Source organism: Pan troglodytes, chromosome 18, assembly GCF_028858775.2.
Source record: "Pan troglodytes isolate AG18354 chromosome 18, NHGRI_mPanTro3-v2.0_pri, whole genome shotgun sequence".
Taxonomy (NCBI): domain Eukaryota; kingdom Metazoa; phylum Chordata; class Mammalia; order Primates; family Hominidae; genus Pan; species Pan troglodytes.
This window is the reverse complement of record NC_072416.2, coordinates 30,899,214-30,915,827: the sequence shown is the minus strand read 5'-3', so window position 1 is coordinate 30,915,827 and position 16,614 is coordinate 30,899,214. Positions and strand designations below refer to the sequence as shown.

Genomic DNA, 16,614 nt, shown 5'->3' with positions numbered 1-16,614 from the left:
CCCGAATTTTCCCCTCTCGGGGGGACTTCACTAGAAGCTCAGCTTGGCCGTGGGGGAGGGGTATTCACACTCCAAGGACCTGGGGTCCAACCTCCAGGCTCGCAGCTTTTGGGGGGGACTCTCCGCCCTCTTCCCCCCTCTCCATGGCACAACGGGCTCCACCACCACTCCCCCTTGGGGCCGGGGAGCTGCGCCCGAGCCTCAAGGCTAGGGAGTGGGGTGGGGGAAGGGAGAGGAGGAGGGGGCGGCTCCTCCAAGCGAGACACAAAGAGACGTCCTTCAGCCTCGGCTCCATGGCGACGCTGGGGAAGGGGGAGCGCGCAACCCGATACTTCCTTCCCCACCTGCAGGGCTATGGGGACCTCGGTGGCCACTCACCTGCCGCCCCTCACCTGGGCCCGGCTTACCTGGGCTGGGGCCGCGGGGACGCCGCGGCAGGGGGCCTGGGCGCCGTCGCGGTCTTCGTCTGCCCGGCCCCGGGGGCTCAGGGCGCCACGACCATGGACCGGGGTGCAAGCGGTGCCGCCAGGGGCTCAGTCGCCCAAGTCCTGGAGCTTTAGGGGGGGAATCCCCGAGGCTTCTTGCTGGTGAGAGTGTCTCTTGCTGTCCCCGGCTGCCTAGATTTGGGATTTCTATGTACCAGAGTTGGGGGGAATTGGGATCCCCTGACCTAGGGGCGTTCTGAGCTGGGTCTTCTTGTCTTGAGGTGTGGAGTTGTAATGACCGGATCTTGGGAGGGGGTTCTCGCAATCCCGGCCTGGGGGCACTGCGTTCTAGGTCTTGGGGGGGGGGGCCAGACTGAGGAGGGGGAGTCCTTGCGGTGCCGTAGGGGGCTTGCTGTCTTCTAAACACCGAGGAAGTCTCCGCTTTCCCCGCAGGGGAGTCGCTCGGTGTCGGATCCGGGAGGGCCCCCCCTCTTCCCCGAGGCTCGCCGGATCCTGGATGTGGAAGGGGGCTCCCCGCACTCCTCGGCTGCGGGGGCTTTACTGGGTCCCGGCCACCGGCGGGCGCTGGAAGCCCCTCAGCCGCTGGGGGGCTCGGTCGCCGCCGCTACGAGCAGCCCGGCTCTGCGCTCCCGGCCCCCGGCCTGGCCCGGGCTCCGGCTGCGGCTCCAGCTCGCGCTCCGCCTGGCGCTCGGGCCCCGGCCCCGGCGCCCGCCCGGGCTGCGCTCCATCGCGGCATCGCGGCTCCGCCCTCCAGCCAGCGCGCACCTGCCCGCCCGGCCCGCGGCTCCGCCCTCCGGCTCGCGCGCCGCCGCCCGCCCCTTTGTCCGTCCCGCTCGGCGCGCGCCCTCGCGCAAGCGCGCTCACCCGCCGCGCGCCCGCCCTCCCGCCGCGCGCCGCGGAGCGCAGCTTCTCCCCGCGCGGCGCCCCCACCCCCTTCCGGCCGCGCTGGGTCCTAGCGCCGGTGGCTCCCGAGCAGGCTCCCACCCACCACCCCCCACCCACCCCACTCCTTTTCTAGGTCAGAGCCCACGAGGGGGCGAGAACGAGGTTACAGAGGACTCGGGGGAGTCTGAGAGGGTCACCTGGTCCAGCTTTCTGGGCCCTGCGGGACGAGACTGCCCCAGACTGTCCCGGTCTGTGCTAGTGGGGCGGAGCCTGTGTCTGTTTGAAGGAGGGAAAACAAATCCAGGTTCTGCATTCGGATATGCATTTCATTCATCCATGCGTCCGCCTGTTCCTCCGCCTGCCTGCCTGCGCTTCCATCCATCCATCCATCCGTCCGTCCATCCATCCATCCATCCATCCATCCATGCATCCTATTTCCAGCGAGACCTCAGAGAACTCACAGTCTTCTTGGGGAAGAGGTCATAAACTTGGGCCTGGGTGGATGCCCTATCCAACTGAGGTCGCCTTTGCGATCCCTGCTGCAAATAGGCAGTGACTAGTCCAGGAGTGCAGCTGGGAGGAACTGCTCGCCGGATAGAAGGGAAGAAAGGAGATTCTAGGCAGAGGTACAGCAGGTGTAAGGGATGTTGCATTGTCTGTTTGATAACCGGAAATTGGTGGCCTGGATGAAGTGGGTGGATGGGGACAGAGATGAGATAGGGACAGCTCGTCCTTCCAGGCCCTGTTCTTTCTCCTCCCTGCAGCTCACTCTTTCCCTAGTGAGAAAGCCCCCATAGGACGCCTTCCCTATTTCTTTCTTTCTTTTTTTTGTTTTTTTAGCTTCAAGCTTCAAAAGCATTTCTTTTTTATTCTTTTTTTAAATTATTATTATACTTTAAGTTTTAGGGTACATATGCACAACATGCAGGTTTGTTACGTATGTATACGTGTGCCATGTTGGTGTGCTGCACCCATTAACTCGTCATTTAGCATTAGGTATATCTCCTAATGCTATCCCTCCCCCTTCCCCCCACCCCACAACAGTCCCTGGTGTGTGATGTTCCCCTTCCTGTGTCCATGTGTTCTCTTTGTTCAATTCCCACCTATGAGTGAGAACGTGCGGTGTTTGGTTTTTTGTCCTTGCGATAGTTTGCTGAGAATGATGGTTTCCAGCTTCATCCATGTCCCTACAAAGGACATGAACTCATCATTTTTTATGACTGCCCCTATTTCTTCTAAGTTTTTGATCAGGCTGTTTTCTCAACCCAGCGTAATCCTCCCAGCCACTCCCGACTGTTTCCAGAGCTTTAGGAGCCAGAGATTGCAAACTCAAGTACCTACAGGCGCAGACATCAGCGACTGGGGTCGCATGTAAAGTGATAGAGAGGGTGGAGAAGAGGGGAACTGGAGACATCGTGGGCTGTGCGTGGCTGGATGATATTCAAAGAGAAGCAGGAAATCCAGAAATCTTCCAACTTTTAAATGTTTGAAACGAATTCCCAAAATTCAGAAATATTGAATGGGCCAAATGAAACACACTTTGCAGACAAATCTGGCCCCCAGGCCATAGGTTGGCAACCTCTACCATTGAGAATATTGTTTCAGTTCTTAACTTGTCGGCCTCCTGCCTCTGTCTAGATTGTCTTTTTTCTCTTTTCTTCTCTTCTCTTCTCCTTTCTTTCTTTTTCTCTCCCCGCCCTTCCTTCCTTTCTTTCTTCCTTCCTTCCTTCCTGCCTTCCTACCTTCCTTCTTTTTTTGACAGAGTCTTGCTCTGCTGCCCAGCCTGGAGTGCAATGGCACGATCTTGCCTCACCACAACCTCTGCCTGCGGGGTTCAAGTGATTCTCCTGGCTCAGCCTCCTGAGTAGCTGGGATTACAGGCGTGTGCCACTATGCCTGGCTAATTTTTGTATTTTTACTACAGACGGGGTTTCATCATGTTGGCCAGGCTGGTCTCAAACTCCTGACTTCAAGTGATCCACCCGCCTCAGCCTCCCAAAGTGCTAGGATTACAGGCATGAGCCACCGTGCCTGGTGATTGTCTTTTTTCTAGAATCCAAATCCTTTGGGATCATCAGGTCTGTAAAATACAAATGGGGTTGGGTTGCTGTCTTACATAAAACTGCCAAGGACTTCCTGTGTACCATCAGGGTAAAGTCTAACCTTACTTATCCTGGCATTCAAAGCCCTTAACATTTAGAGCCTGCTCTCCATTCCCCTACAAAGGACCTCTCTTCTCCATTCGGCCTTGACCTCAGCCACGCTATTCTAGGACATCTGCCTCTGTCTTTTTTTTTTTTTTTTTTTGAGACAGGGTCTCACTTTGTCACCAAGGTTGGAGTGTAGTGGTGCAATCATGGCTCACTACAGCCTCAACCTCCTGGGATCAAGTGATCCTCCCGCCTCAGCCCCCTAAGTAACTAGGACTACAGGTGTGCACCACCAGGCTCAGCTAATTTTTGTATTTTTTGTAGAGATGGGGTTTTGCCATGTTGCCCAGGCTGGTCTTGAACTCCTGAGCTTGAGCCTTCCATCCACCTCAGCCTCCCAAAGCGCTGGGATTGCAAGTGTGAGCCACCGCGCCCAGCCCTGACATCTGTTCGTTTTTTTTTTTTTTTTTTCTGAGATGGAGTTTCACTCTTATTGCCCAGGCTGGAGTGCAATGGCACAATCTTGGCTCACTGCAGCCTCCGTCTCCCGGGTTCAAGTGATTCTCCTGCCTCAGCCTCCCAAGTAGTTGGGATTACAGGTGTGTACCACCACGCCTGGCTAATTTTTGTATTTTTAGTAGAGACGGGGTTTTGCCATTGTTGGCCAGGCTGGTCTTGAACTCCCGACCTCAGGTGAGCTGTCCACCTCAGCCTCCCAAAGTGCTGGGATTACAGGTGTGAACCACCTCACCCGGCCTGACATCTGCTTTTGATACCTCCACGCCTTTGTCTACTCGGTTTCCTCTGTCTGGAACACCTTTCCCTTCCTCCTTGTTTTCCAAACAAGTTCTCTTCTAAGAACTCTGTGTCTTCCCTTCCTCTCCCACACTCCTTGTCCTGCCAATGTAGAGGAGTTTCGGATTTCATCCTAACTTTGTTGTAATCCTCTCCAAGGCCTTAGTGCCGTAAATAAACTAATAGAGGGATTTGAGTTATTGGGTGTGCAGAAGAGGGGGCTGGAGAGGGAGAAAGCAGGAAGAAAACATCTTCCTGTGTCTAAAAGCTGAGTCTCAGAATGTTAGCACTTAGAGAGCACTTTCCTCTTTTTGCAGAGGAGGAAACAGACCTAGAGAGGGGAGGAGTCAAATCAAGCTTCGCAGTGCCGCTAGCCACAGTTATCAAGGGTTGCCCAGTTCAAGGCCACCTTCTGCGGAAACCTTCCCTGATTCCTTATCTGGGGCTTTGATTACCCATAGTGCAGTTAGTAAAGGTTTGCTGGCATGCATTGTGGGTAATTAAGTCCCCCTCCCGACTCCCTCTCAGTTCTACAGGGAGGGAAGTCCTGGTCCCCAAAGAGGGTATACTCTAGCCAGGGGACACAGCATGGGTCCCATTAAATTTAAGCTATGGCCGGGGCTGGGAAACTTTGGACTCCATGTGTTCTGGGACCAGCAGGTGAGAAGAGAGGGCACCAGCATGGCTGCACTAACTGACCCTGGTCAGCAGAGAGGGCAGGGCTGCTTTTACAGTGGGAGGACAAGGAGGAATATATGGGAATCCAGTGATCCATGGGTTACAATAACCAATAATTTAGGTCCCTCAGGACTGATGGGTCGGGTCACATCACCAGGTAACCCACCAAGGACTGCCAAGGCGACGGTGGAGAGTGTGGATAATTTAGAATGGATAGTGAAGAAAGAAAGAACAAGCGCTGGTTATGGCCTCTCGATAACTGCAGCAAGGAGGCGGGGGCTCTAGCATGTTCCACTAATCTCCCTCTTCAAAGTTTTCCCATAGAAAGAGAGGCTCACAGGATCCATGGTAGAGCTGAGTAGTGCAAGGGATGGAAGGTGACGGCCCTGAAAATGTGCCATTCAGACCTCTGACTTCAGGAAAAGTCATTGACCAAGGGCAGCAGCTGTGAAACCCATCTGTGGTTCACACAGGAAGGCTCTGGTTTGCTTCCCACGAGCTGATCCCAGCCAAAGAACTAAGGCGCGTCTGTTCGTGGAGACACAGGACTCCTCGAACAGGCAGCTTTGGATCAAGGACTCCCCCTTGACTTTGTAAAAACTTTCTCACTGCACTGCAGTTGAAGACTCTTCCTCTCCCATCATCCTTCCTTCTGTCTCTCTTTTCCACGTGTTAGATCTAGTACAGTCTGATGATCTTCCCAGCTTCCTCTTCCTCCCTCCTTCTTGGTCCCTCCCAAGGGTTTTCCTCAATAAATCGTTTGCACATCTGGCCCACCTTGCCTGCTTCTCAGAGGATGGAACCAACACAACACATCTGAAGAGAGGCACAGAAGTGGTGACTTTGGGAGACCAAGGTGGGCAGATCACCTGAGTTTGGGAGTTCAAGACCAGCCTGGGCCAACATGGTGAAACCCCATCTCTACTAAAAATACAAAAATTAGCTGGGCATGGTGGCACGCACCTGTAGTCTTAGCTACTCGGGAAGCTGAGGCCCAAGAATCACTTGAACTGGAGAGGCAGAGGTTGCCATGAGCCAAGATTGTGCCATTGCGCTCCAGTCTGAGCAACGGAGTGAAACTCTGTCTTTCAAAACAAAGCAAACAAAACCAAAAACAAACAAACAAAAACAAAAAAAGAAGTAGCAGCCTGCAATGGTGCAGTCCTTTGTCCCTGACGCCTAGGGATAAGCCACTCTTGCCAGCTCAAAGGTGCCACCTCTCCAGAGAGGGTCTTGATGGGTATAATTTGGATAGCGGAACACAAAGAAAAAACTTAGCCATGATTTTATTTTCCTTCTTTCTTCTTTTTTTTTTTTTTGAGATGGAGTCTTGCTCTGTCACCCAGGCTGGAGAGCAATGGCACAATCTCGGCTCACTGCAGCCTCCGCCTCCCAGGTTCAAGCAGTTCTCTTGCCTCAGCCTCCCAAGTAGCTGGGATTACAGGCACGTGCCACCATGCCCAGCTAATTTTTTTTTTTTTTTGTATTTTTAGTAGAGATGGGGTTTCACCATATTGGTCAGGCTGGTCTCAAACTCCTGACTTTGGGTGATCTGCCCGCCTCAGCCTCCCAAAGTGCTGGGATGACAGGCGTGAGCTACCTAGTCCAGTCTCTTTTCTTTTTTTAATTTAATTTTTATTTATTTATTTAGTTTTATTTATTTATTTATTTCTTGAGATGTAGTCTTGCTCTTCTCCCCCAGGCTGGAATGCAATGGTGCGATCTCGGTTCACTGCAACCTCCACCTCTCGGCTTCAAGCAATTCTCCTGCCTCAGCCTCCCGGGTAGCTGGTACTACAGGCTCCTGCCACCATGCCCAGCAATTTTTGTATTTTTAGTAGCGACAGGGTTGCACCATGTTGGCCATCCTGACCTCAGGTGATCTGCCTGCCTTGGCCTCCCAAAGTGCTGGGATTACAGGCATGAGCCACTGTGTTCAGTTGGCCATACTGATAGACTCCAGGCTTTGGGAAACTGATGGCATTTGGGGATTTCCCCAGCATGTCCTGTGATGCTCTTGATTCTTTGTGTCTCAAGTCATGACAGAGAGAAGGCATTCCTGGCTTGTTGGTCCACATTTATGATTTGTTGTTGTTGTTGTTGAGATGGAGTCTCACCTTGTCGCCCAGGCTGGAGTACAGTGGCGTGATCTTGGCAACCTCCATCTCTTGGGTTCAAGTGATTCCTCTGCCTCAGCCTCCCAAGTAGCTGGGATTAAAGGTGCGTGCCAGCATGCCTGGCTAATTTTCATATTTTTAGTAGAGATGGGGTTTCACCATGTTGGCCAGGCTGGTCTCGAACTCCTGACCTCAGGTGATCCACCAGCCTTGGCCTCCCAAAGTGCTGGGATTACAGGCGTGAGCCACTGTGCCTGGCCTGTGATTTTTTTATTTTTTCAGAAGGGGTCTCGCTCTATTGCCCAGGTTGGTTCTGAACTCCTGGGCTCAAGAGATCCTCCCGCCTCAGCATCCTGAGTAGCTGGGACTACAAGTGTGAGCCACTGTGCCGGACACAATGGTCTTTTGTAGCGGGGAACCTCCTCCCTGGGACCACTGGAAGACACAGGCCAAGTTATTGCTGATAGGAAAACCAAGAGGTCCAACAGAACCCAAGATGGATCGGATGGAAGATGGCACAGGTGCCCGGGACGTGCAGCACTGGAGTGGGTGATGGATCCTGGAATCTCTCCATCCCTTTTTGGAGTGTACATTCTGCAGTGAGAAACAGTGCCCCAGCACAAGTACTGATGAGCTCTCCACTGCCGAAATACAACTCTGTGACCATGGCCAGCAGGAAGCCACTGATGAGGGGAAACACAGTGTGACGGTGCCCAGGGAAAGAACCTGCTTCTTTGTGACATCACGGAGCTGCTGAGCCGCTTGAACTTGGAGCCACTTTGAGTTGGGAATTCTGGCTTTTTTGCAGCTGAAAGTGTGCCAACCCCGTACAAGAAGAACAGCTGCAGGTCTGCATGTGGCGGCTCGCGCCAACACTTTGGGAGGCTGAGACAGGAGCATCTGCTTGAGCCCAGGAGTTCGATACCAGCCTGGGCAACATAGTGGGATCCTGTCTCTACAAAAAATAAAAGTGATGAGAAGAATAGCCCTAAAATCATGAGAGTGGTTGCCCCTCGGGACGGCACCAAGGAAATAGGACTGGTGCGGGGAGTATAATAGGAATTCATCTTTATCTGTTATCCTTTGTCTTTTTATTTTGAGACAGAGTCTCATTCTGTCACCCAGGCCGGAGTGCAGTGGTGTAATCTTGGCTTACTGCAATCTCCGCCTCCTGGGTTCAAGTGATTCTCCTGCCTCAGCCTCCCAAGTAGCTGGGATTACAGGCGCACGCCACCGTGCCTGGCTCATTTTTTGTGTTTTTAGTAGAGACGAGGTTTCACCATGCTGGCCAAGCTGGTCTTGAACTCCTGACTTCGTGATCTGCCTGCCTTGGCCTCCCAAAGTGCTGGGATCACAGGCGTGAGCTACCAAGCCCAGCCCTATCTTTTTTAAAATTAAAAATATCTGACACACGAGCCAGGTGCTGTGGCTCACACCTGTAATACCAGCACTTTGGGAGACTGAGGAGGGAGAATCACTTGAGGCCAGGAATTCCAGATCAGCATGGGCAACATGGTAAGACCTCCGCCTCTACGAAAAATAGCCGGATGTGGTGGCACACACCTGTAGTTCCAGCTACTCAGTAGGCTGAGGCAGAAGGATTGCTGGGGCCCACAAAGTCAAGGCTGCAGTGAGCTGTGATCATGGCACTGCACTCCAGCCTGGGCAACAGAGTGAGACCCTATCTCTGAAAAGAAAAACTCTGACATAAATGTGATAAAATGTTGACACTGTTTCTATTATAGCTGTAGGTGTGTGCACAGTTTACAGTTTTGTGTAAATTCTTTCACTGTTTCCAAAATAAGTAAAAACTATTCCATGGAAGTGTTTTAAAATGGGATCTTAAAAAGAAGGAGGAGGAGAAAAAGAAGAAGGAAAAAGAAAGAAGTTTTTCACTATGTGATTCTGTTTTCTCGAACTCCTGACCTCAAGTGATCCACTCGCCATGGCCTCCCAAAGTGCTGGGATTACAGGCATGAGCCACTGCGCCCGGCCTGATTATTTGTGTTTTCTAAAGCCTGGTCTGAGAACAACTGGAAATGCCCTCCTCTCTCACACTCTGAGAAGCACTAGGATTAGGTAGCAAGTTTGGCTCCCTGGCCCCCGCCACCCTGACCTCCTGCTCACGATGGCTCTGGGTGCTGGGCTCCTTAGGACTGGGACGAGGCCATTGCCCCTGGAAGCTATGCAACAAGGATCTGATGGGTCCTGACCCCGCCCATGCCCATGGGGGTGTGTGCTGGGGGAGCAGGGGGCATCCCCTGGAATTCCCAGAAGGAGGCAGGATTCTCAGAGCTGGCTCCATCCCAGCTCCTCCACAGGCATGGGTCAGCAAAACCAGCCCCAGGAATCGGAGACATTTGGCAGGAAACAAGCGCTGTCTGGAACACATCCCTAGGGGGCTGGCTTTAATGATGTCCTAGTTTGGGTTTCCCAGAAACAGACCCTGAGACAAGGATTCTAGAGCAAGTAGTTTGTTTGGTAGGTGATCCCAGGTAGTGGAGGGGTGGGTCGGGTGGGTGAGACAGGAAGACAGCCACAAGTGTTGTGTTACCAACTCAGTCACCACCGTGGGCAATGGGAGGTGAACCCCACTGAGGAACTCACAGAGACAGCGTACAACACACTGCTCAGGGTTACCGCATCCAAAGGCAAAGGAGCTGGGGTATTGATACTCTGCCTGTCAGTCACCGGGGAGAGCTGCTGGGGCAGTGGGGAGGAGGGGAGGCAGCACTCTGGATGCCAGCAGAGCAGGCTGAGGCCAGAGAAGACCCTGGGAAAAAGAGATGAGGATGCTGGCAGGTCGGAGTGGGGAAGGGGTGGGGAAATGACATGTCTGCCACCAATTTCTAGCACTTAGAACAGTGACCAGCTGGGTCTGGCATGATGCCCACATATTCCTCTGTTACACAGCCTCTGTCCTCTACCTGGTAACAGAACCCCCGTTTCCTCTGGGAACCCACATTCCCTGATACATCCTTCCCTACCCATTAGGGGTTCCAATGGTGGGGTTCACTTGTTCGACTGTAGGGGAGGACTTGTGACCCAGCCCCCACTGATCAGTGTATAACACCCCCATGGCCTTAGCAATTGTTTCTGAGATTGGTCTGTTCCCTGAGCCAGGCTGGTAGGATAGAAGCTGTCTTTCTATGGCGCTGAAAAGCAGTAGGATGTAAGCCTGGAGTTGCCGCAAGCAGGAAGAACCCCTCAGAGGAGGAGGCCAACACAGCAGACGGCAGAGCCAAGAGAGGTAAAGAGAGAATCCTTGTCATCGTTTGATCCCCTTGATCCAGCTATGCCTGAAACTCTGAACTTTTCAGTTACATGACCCACTCAAGTCCTTTTTGTGCTTAAGTCAGTTGGACTTTGGTCTCTGTCACATACAACCCCCCAGAAATAAAGGGTTTAAAAATGTGGGAGTATGGTCAGGCGCGGTGGCTCATTCTTGTAATCCCAGCATTTTGGGAGGCCGAGGCGGGCGGATCACGAGGTCAAGAGATCAAGACCATCCTGGCCAACATGGTGAAACCCCGTCTCTACTAAAAATACAAAAATTAGCAGGGTGTGGTGGTGCACACCTGTAATCTCAGCTACTCGGGAGGCTGAGGCAGGAGAATCGCTTGAACCCGGGAGGCAGAGATTGCAGTGAGCCGAGATCGCGCCACTGCACTCCAGCCTGGCAATGGAGCGAGACTCCGTCTCTGAACAAACAAACAAACAAATAAATAAATAAAAATGCGAGAGTAATTAAACACCGTCTCCTCTGTCCCATACAGTCACTATATTTCCTCAGCACCCCAGGGTATGCTGGGGATTCTCAGAGGAAGCTCAGCCTACCCCAAGCAGGGGTTTGGGTCTTTGGAGTTTAGCCCCTGCCCTCAAAGAATGGTTATTCTTGGAGCCATGTGAGGGGCTCGGTGGGTTCATAGCTGCCTGGGCTGCCATATGGGGCCCCTTTCCCTCCAAGCTCCAGGAACCTCTGGGCCAAGGCACTCCATTCATTCATTCATTCATTCATTCATTCATTCACACTTGTTCCCAGGCCCCCAAAATGTGAAGACTCTGGGATAAAAGGGCAGGCTAAAAATCACAGTCCGTGCCTTCAGGAGCTCCCAGACTAGTGAGGGAGACACTGCACTAATCATGCCAACAAATGTAAAATTCCTACTGAGACCGGGGTACAGAGGAGACACAAAGTTCGGGGGCTTCCCGGAGGAAGGCATGGCCGCCCTGAGATCTGAGGGGTGACGGGAGCTGAGTGAGCTGAGAGCCAGCTGGTGCTCAGGCTCCTTCTCCCCTTCCCCTCAGTGCGAATGCCCACTCGTCTCTCCCCAGAGCCCACCCGGCAGCTCAGACACCTCTTCCTCCTTTCTGCAGCCGAGATCTTGCACTCCTCAACTCCGGTAAGTCCCACCTGATGTCTAACCTGCATCCAGCTTGCTGCCTGCACAGCACACTTTCCTCGCTTGGGTCCCAGGGGAGGTGTAGGTCACTTTCACTAAGCCCCTCCCTCCAAATAGTTTTTGGGTCACCTCCCATCTCAGGGATGAGTCTAGATTTTGATTAGGCATCTGGGATATGCCAGGTACTTTCACAAGGCTAGGGTCTTCCCCCAGATGGGGAAACTGAGGCACAGAGGACATAGGTAATGAACCAACAAGGTCAGCTTCTTCCACCCTCAGAGGAGGAACAGGATACCTAGGCCTGAATCCTTCCAGCCCACTTTTTACCCCTTTAACCTCACCCAGGCCATGGCTCTTCCCAGCCCGGTCCATTTGTGCCACCCCCCAGAGCCTGCCTGGGACACCCACCTGGCTGTTCCCTCCCCTTCTCCAGCTTCTCGCCCTCAGGGGGCCTCTGTTCATGCCCACCCACTTATTTAACAAGCACAGATTTGTGCCAGGCTGAGTTCTAAGCCTTTTACACAAATGAGCTCATTTAAACCTCGCTACCACCCCAAGGGTGTGGATGCTATCATCATCTGTCAGGGACATAGACAGGCTGAGGCTTTTGCTGAAGTGCGCACCCTAGCTGGGACTTGAACCCACGCAGGCTCCTGAGTCCAGGCCCTAACCACCCTGCCACCCAGCCTGTCCATCAGCTGCCAGCCTTACCTCTTCCTCCCACCCGATTCCATTTTATCCGGATTCCATCCCTCTCTCCATCCACCTCCTGTCCCCATTTCCATCCTGACTCTGGGTTGCTGCCTGGGAGGGGCACTGTCCTGGTGTCCCGGGACTCGGGGAGGGACACAGGGTGGAGGCCTGGGTGCTGGAGGGGCCCAGTTCACACCTGGCTCCAATCCCAGGCTGAGGGAGGCTTGGCTGAGCTGGCCCGGAGGAGGCAGGCTGGGGTGGAGCAGGAGGGGGCTGGGAGGAGCTGGGCCTGCAAGCCCTAATTAAGTCAGTTAATTAGGAGGGGAGGAGAAGTCTCGTGGGAGTTAATGAACTCAGCTAATTGACTGGATCCAGGGGGATGGCTCAAATCCTAGTGGCTGGGGAGAGATGGAGGCTAAGCCGGGATGGAAGGAGGGGAATGAGATGCCAGGTGCCTCCCTGCTGTTACCAGGGTCTGTCTGAGGACACCACCAAGGTCTGAGGTCACCAAGGTCGCCACTGGGTCTAAGGCCACTGAGATCACTACCAAGACCTGTAGCTACCCCCAGAGTCTGGTTTGAACTTGTTGTCAGGAGCCAGGTGTGGGCGGCTCATGCCTGTAATCCCAGCACTTTGGGAGGCTGAGGCAGGTGGATCACCTGAGGTCAGGAGTTCGAGACCAGTCTGGCCAACATGGCAAAACACCATCTCTACCAAAAATACAAAAATTAGCTGGGTGTGGTGGCATGCGCCTATAATCCCAGTTACTCAGGAGGCTGAGCCAGGAGAATCGCTTGAATCCGGGAGGCGGAGGTTGCAGTGAGCCAAGATTATGCCACTGCACTCCAGCCTGTGTGACAGAGTGAGACCCTGTCTCAGAAATAAAATAAAATAAAATAAAATAAAATAAAATAAAATAAATGAAGTTACTGTCAGGGTCTCACAGCAGGGCCATAGAGGATATCCACACCTGGGACTGAAGTCACCACTGAGGCCCCATCCCTTGTCAGCCATCCTTAGGGGGTTAAAGCTGGATCCTCTTTGAACATTTCAAGGAATGGGGGTAGAAATTGAGTCCTGGGCTGGGCGTGGTGGCTCATGCCTGTAATTCCAGCATTTTGAGAGGCCAAGGCAGGAAGACTGCCTGAGGCCAGGAGTTCAAGACCAAGCTGGGCAACATAGTGAGATCCCATCTCTGAAACAAACAAATATATATATTTTATATATATATATGTGTGTATATATGTATATATACATATACATATGTACGTATATATTATATACATATATGTACATATATACGTATACATATGTATGTACATATATACGTATATGTACATATATACGTATATATGTATATGCGTATACATATATACATATATGTACATATATGTATATATACGTATACACACACACACACACACACACACACACATATATATATATATATAGTTTTTTTCAAATTAGGGAGGCATGGTGGCCAGATTGAGCCAGGAGTTTGAGGTTTCAGTGAGCTATGTTTGTGCCACTGTATTCCAGCCTGGGCAATAGAGCAAGACTCTGCTCAAAATAAATAAATAAATAAACCTAGCAATTGAGCCCCTGACTCTGGGACCCTTCAGAGCAACCATGGCAATCTCTGGCAGGTCAAGAACCATCGCTGCTGCCCACATGTCCCCCCGTGCTTCAGTTTACAAAGACGTCCTCACCTGCTGTCCCTGCTGGAAGCCAGCCGCCTCCCCATGCACAGTGGGACAACTGAGGTCCGGGGAGGAAGGGGCTCATCCCCAGCCTGCTGCCCTCAGTGCTGACCCTGGACTCAGGATCCTGAGGAGGGCAGGGGAATGTGGTCTCCAGGCCTGGCACCAGTCACCTCGAAGGCCACCAGCTGTCCCTGGGGCCCCTGGGCTTTGTCTTGCTTGTCCTGTTTCTCTCTAACCATAGGATACTAAATAACCACGGCTCCCATGATGGAGCACTGACAGTTTTCGAGGTGAAAGTAGTTGAACCTGTGCCCGTGACAGAATGCGGGACGCAGAGAAATTTAAACGTGGGGCCTCTTATTTCTGAGAGCAGAAACAAAAGCTTCTTCCTTTCTCCCTCAGTCTCTTTCTCCCAGCCTGTGATGGTGGTTTTTTTTTTTTTTTTTTTTTTTGGTTTGGTTTTTTAGAGACCAGATCTTGCTCTGTTGTCCCAGGCTGGAGTGCAGTGGTGCAATCATATCTCACTGCAGCCTCGAACTTTGGGGCTCAAGTGATCCTCCCACCTCAGACTCCCAAAGTGCTGGGACCACAGGCATGAGCCATAGTGCCCAGCTGTGTGATGGTGTTTTTTATTCCCTTTCCTTTTTTTTTTTTTTTTTTTTTGACAGAGTCTCGCTGTGTCACCCAGCAGGCTGAAGTGCAATGGTGCCATCTTGGGGCTCTGCAACCTCCGCCTCTTGGGTTCAAGTGATTCTCCTGCCTCAGCTTCCCGCATAGCTGGGATTACAGGTGCACACCACCACATCTGGTAGAGAGCGGGTTTCACCATGTTGGTCAGGCTAGTCTTGAACTCCTGACCTCAAGTGATCCACCCGCCTTGGCCTCCCAAAGTGCTGAGATTACAGGCATGAGCCACCACGGCTGGCCCTTTTTTCCTTTCTAATGTCATGCTCCTTTGGGCACAGGGAGGTTGATGGGGCAAGTGCAGACCTCACAGGTGCCTGGACCACGTCGCTGTACACCTGACACCGATCCTGCCCTCACCCAGGCCCCTGGCTGGGGACAAACGGCAGCAGTGGTGACTGTTGTCGGGGTGAGTAGTTGGCTGAGAACCTGCCTATGGGAGGTGGTCAGAGTGTGATCATGCCTGGTATGAGGCAGGGGCTCCAAGGCCTGGGCACATGCCCCACCGGCCTATCAGACTCCCCTTACAAATTCAAAGATGAAATTATTAAGAATTTCAAACTGGGGCTGAGATCGCGCCATTGAACTCAGCCTGGGTGATGGAGTAAGACTCTGTCTCAAAATAAATAAATAAATAAATAAATAAATAAATAAAATAGAATAGAATAAAATAAAATAATAATTAAAAATTTCTCAGGCGTGGTGACACCTGCCTGTAGTCCCAGCTACTCAGAAGACTGAGGCAGGAGGATCGCTTGAGCCTGGGAGGTTGAGGATGCAGTGAGCCGGGATCAGGACACTGCACTCCAGCCTGGGTGACAGAGCAGGATCCTGCCTCTAAAACAAAGGCGGGGTGGGTGAGGTGGGGTGGGGTGAGGGAGGTGGCTGCCTCCTCTCTTTCCCTGTCCTAGACACTGCCTACCTCCCCCTGCTCTCTCCCCTGCCCCAAAGTCGATCTCAGTCTCTCTCCCGGGACCGGATGTGGCCTGGGGAGGGCTGGGCGGAGGAGCTGCAGGAGAAGCGGAGAGAGACGGAGGCCATGGCGAAGCCTCCCCTTCTCGCGGGGCCATTCGTTCCCCACTGGACGCTGCTCTGCCTGCGTGGCCTCGGGCATCCTCACACCACCTTAGAAAGTCGGACTTATAGCTGTGCCCATTTTATGGCTGACCAAACAGGGTCACAGAGCTTTTGTGTAACCTGGCTGAGGCCACACGGCCCGGACGTAGCGGGCCTGGGGCCAAGCCCAGGGTTCCGTGGCTAAACAAGAGACTTTGTCCGCGGAATCCGCCGCTTGCCGGCCGGTCCGCATATGTGAGCACAACACGCCCTCTAGTGGCCGTTTCGCCGTAGTGCAGGACGATCTGAGGGACCGCGGCGCGCGCTCTGTCTCTGTCTCTGTTCTATCTGGTTCTCGAGGGCAAGACCACGACATTTCCATCTTCTGATCGCCCACAACCCAGGACATGAATCCCCTCCCCAGCTGGTCCACTCGAGGTCCTCGGTCTGTGCCAGCCCCAGAGTACCTTTTAAAATTTGTATTTTGGAGAAAGGGTCTCACTGTCGCCCAGGCTGGAGTGCAGAGGTGTGATCATGGCTCACTGCAGCTTCCACCTCCTGGGCTCATGCGATCCTCTTGCCTCAGGACTACAGACGAGCACTACCATGCTCGGCTAATTTAATTTTTTGTAGAGACGGGGGTCTCACTGTATTGCTCAGGCTGGTCTCAAACTCCTGGTCTCAAGTGATCTTCCCGCCTGGGCCTCCCAAAGCACTGGGATTACAGGCGTGAGCCACCGTTCCCCACCTTAGAGTGCCTTCTTGTTACTCCCCTGTTGTCTTTTTTTTTTTCTCTCTCTCTCTCTCTCTGTCTCTATGTTTACACCGTGGTTCTCAAACTCGGGGGAGCTTTCAAAAGTCCCCACGCAGCCACACCCCAGAGCAAATGAATCCGTTTCCTCTCTCACCATCTTTAGGTTTGTGGGGTACAAACCTCAGAGAACAGAGGAGTTCTCAGCAGCCTCCAGCAGCCTCTCAGCTCCCTGACCTCCTCCCGTCCCCTT

At 52.9% G+C, this 16,614-nt stretch overlaps 1 protein-coding gene across 2 annotated transcripts in view; it reads right to left on the bottom strand.

Moving 5' to 3' along the window:
- The window catches only part of SBK1 (SH3 domain binding kinase 1), a 64,032-nt gene that overhangs the window by 30,090 nt on the left and 17,328 nt on the right, over positions 1-16,614 (bottom strand). The window contains exon 1 of one of the 2 annotated variants that reach the window (XM_016929692.4): positions 408-1,288. The exons of the other annotated variant lie outside the window; for it this stretch is intronic. The gene's annotated coding sequence lies outside the window, so the exon portion shown is untranslated. Of the gene's footprint in view, positions 1-407; positions 1,289-16,614 lie in introns of those variants that run through there. 2 annotated transcript variants of the gene reach the window in all.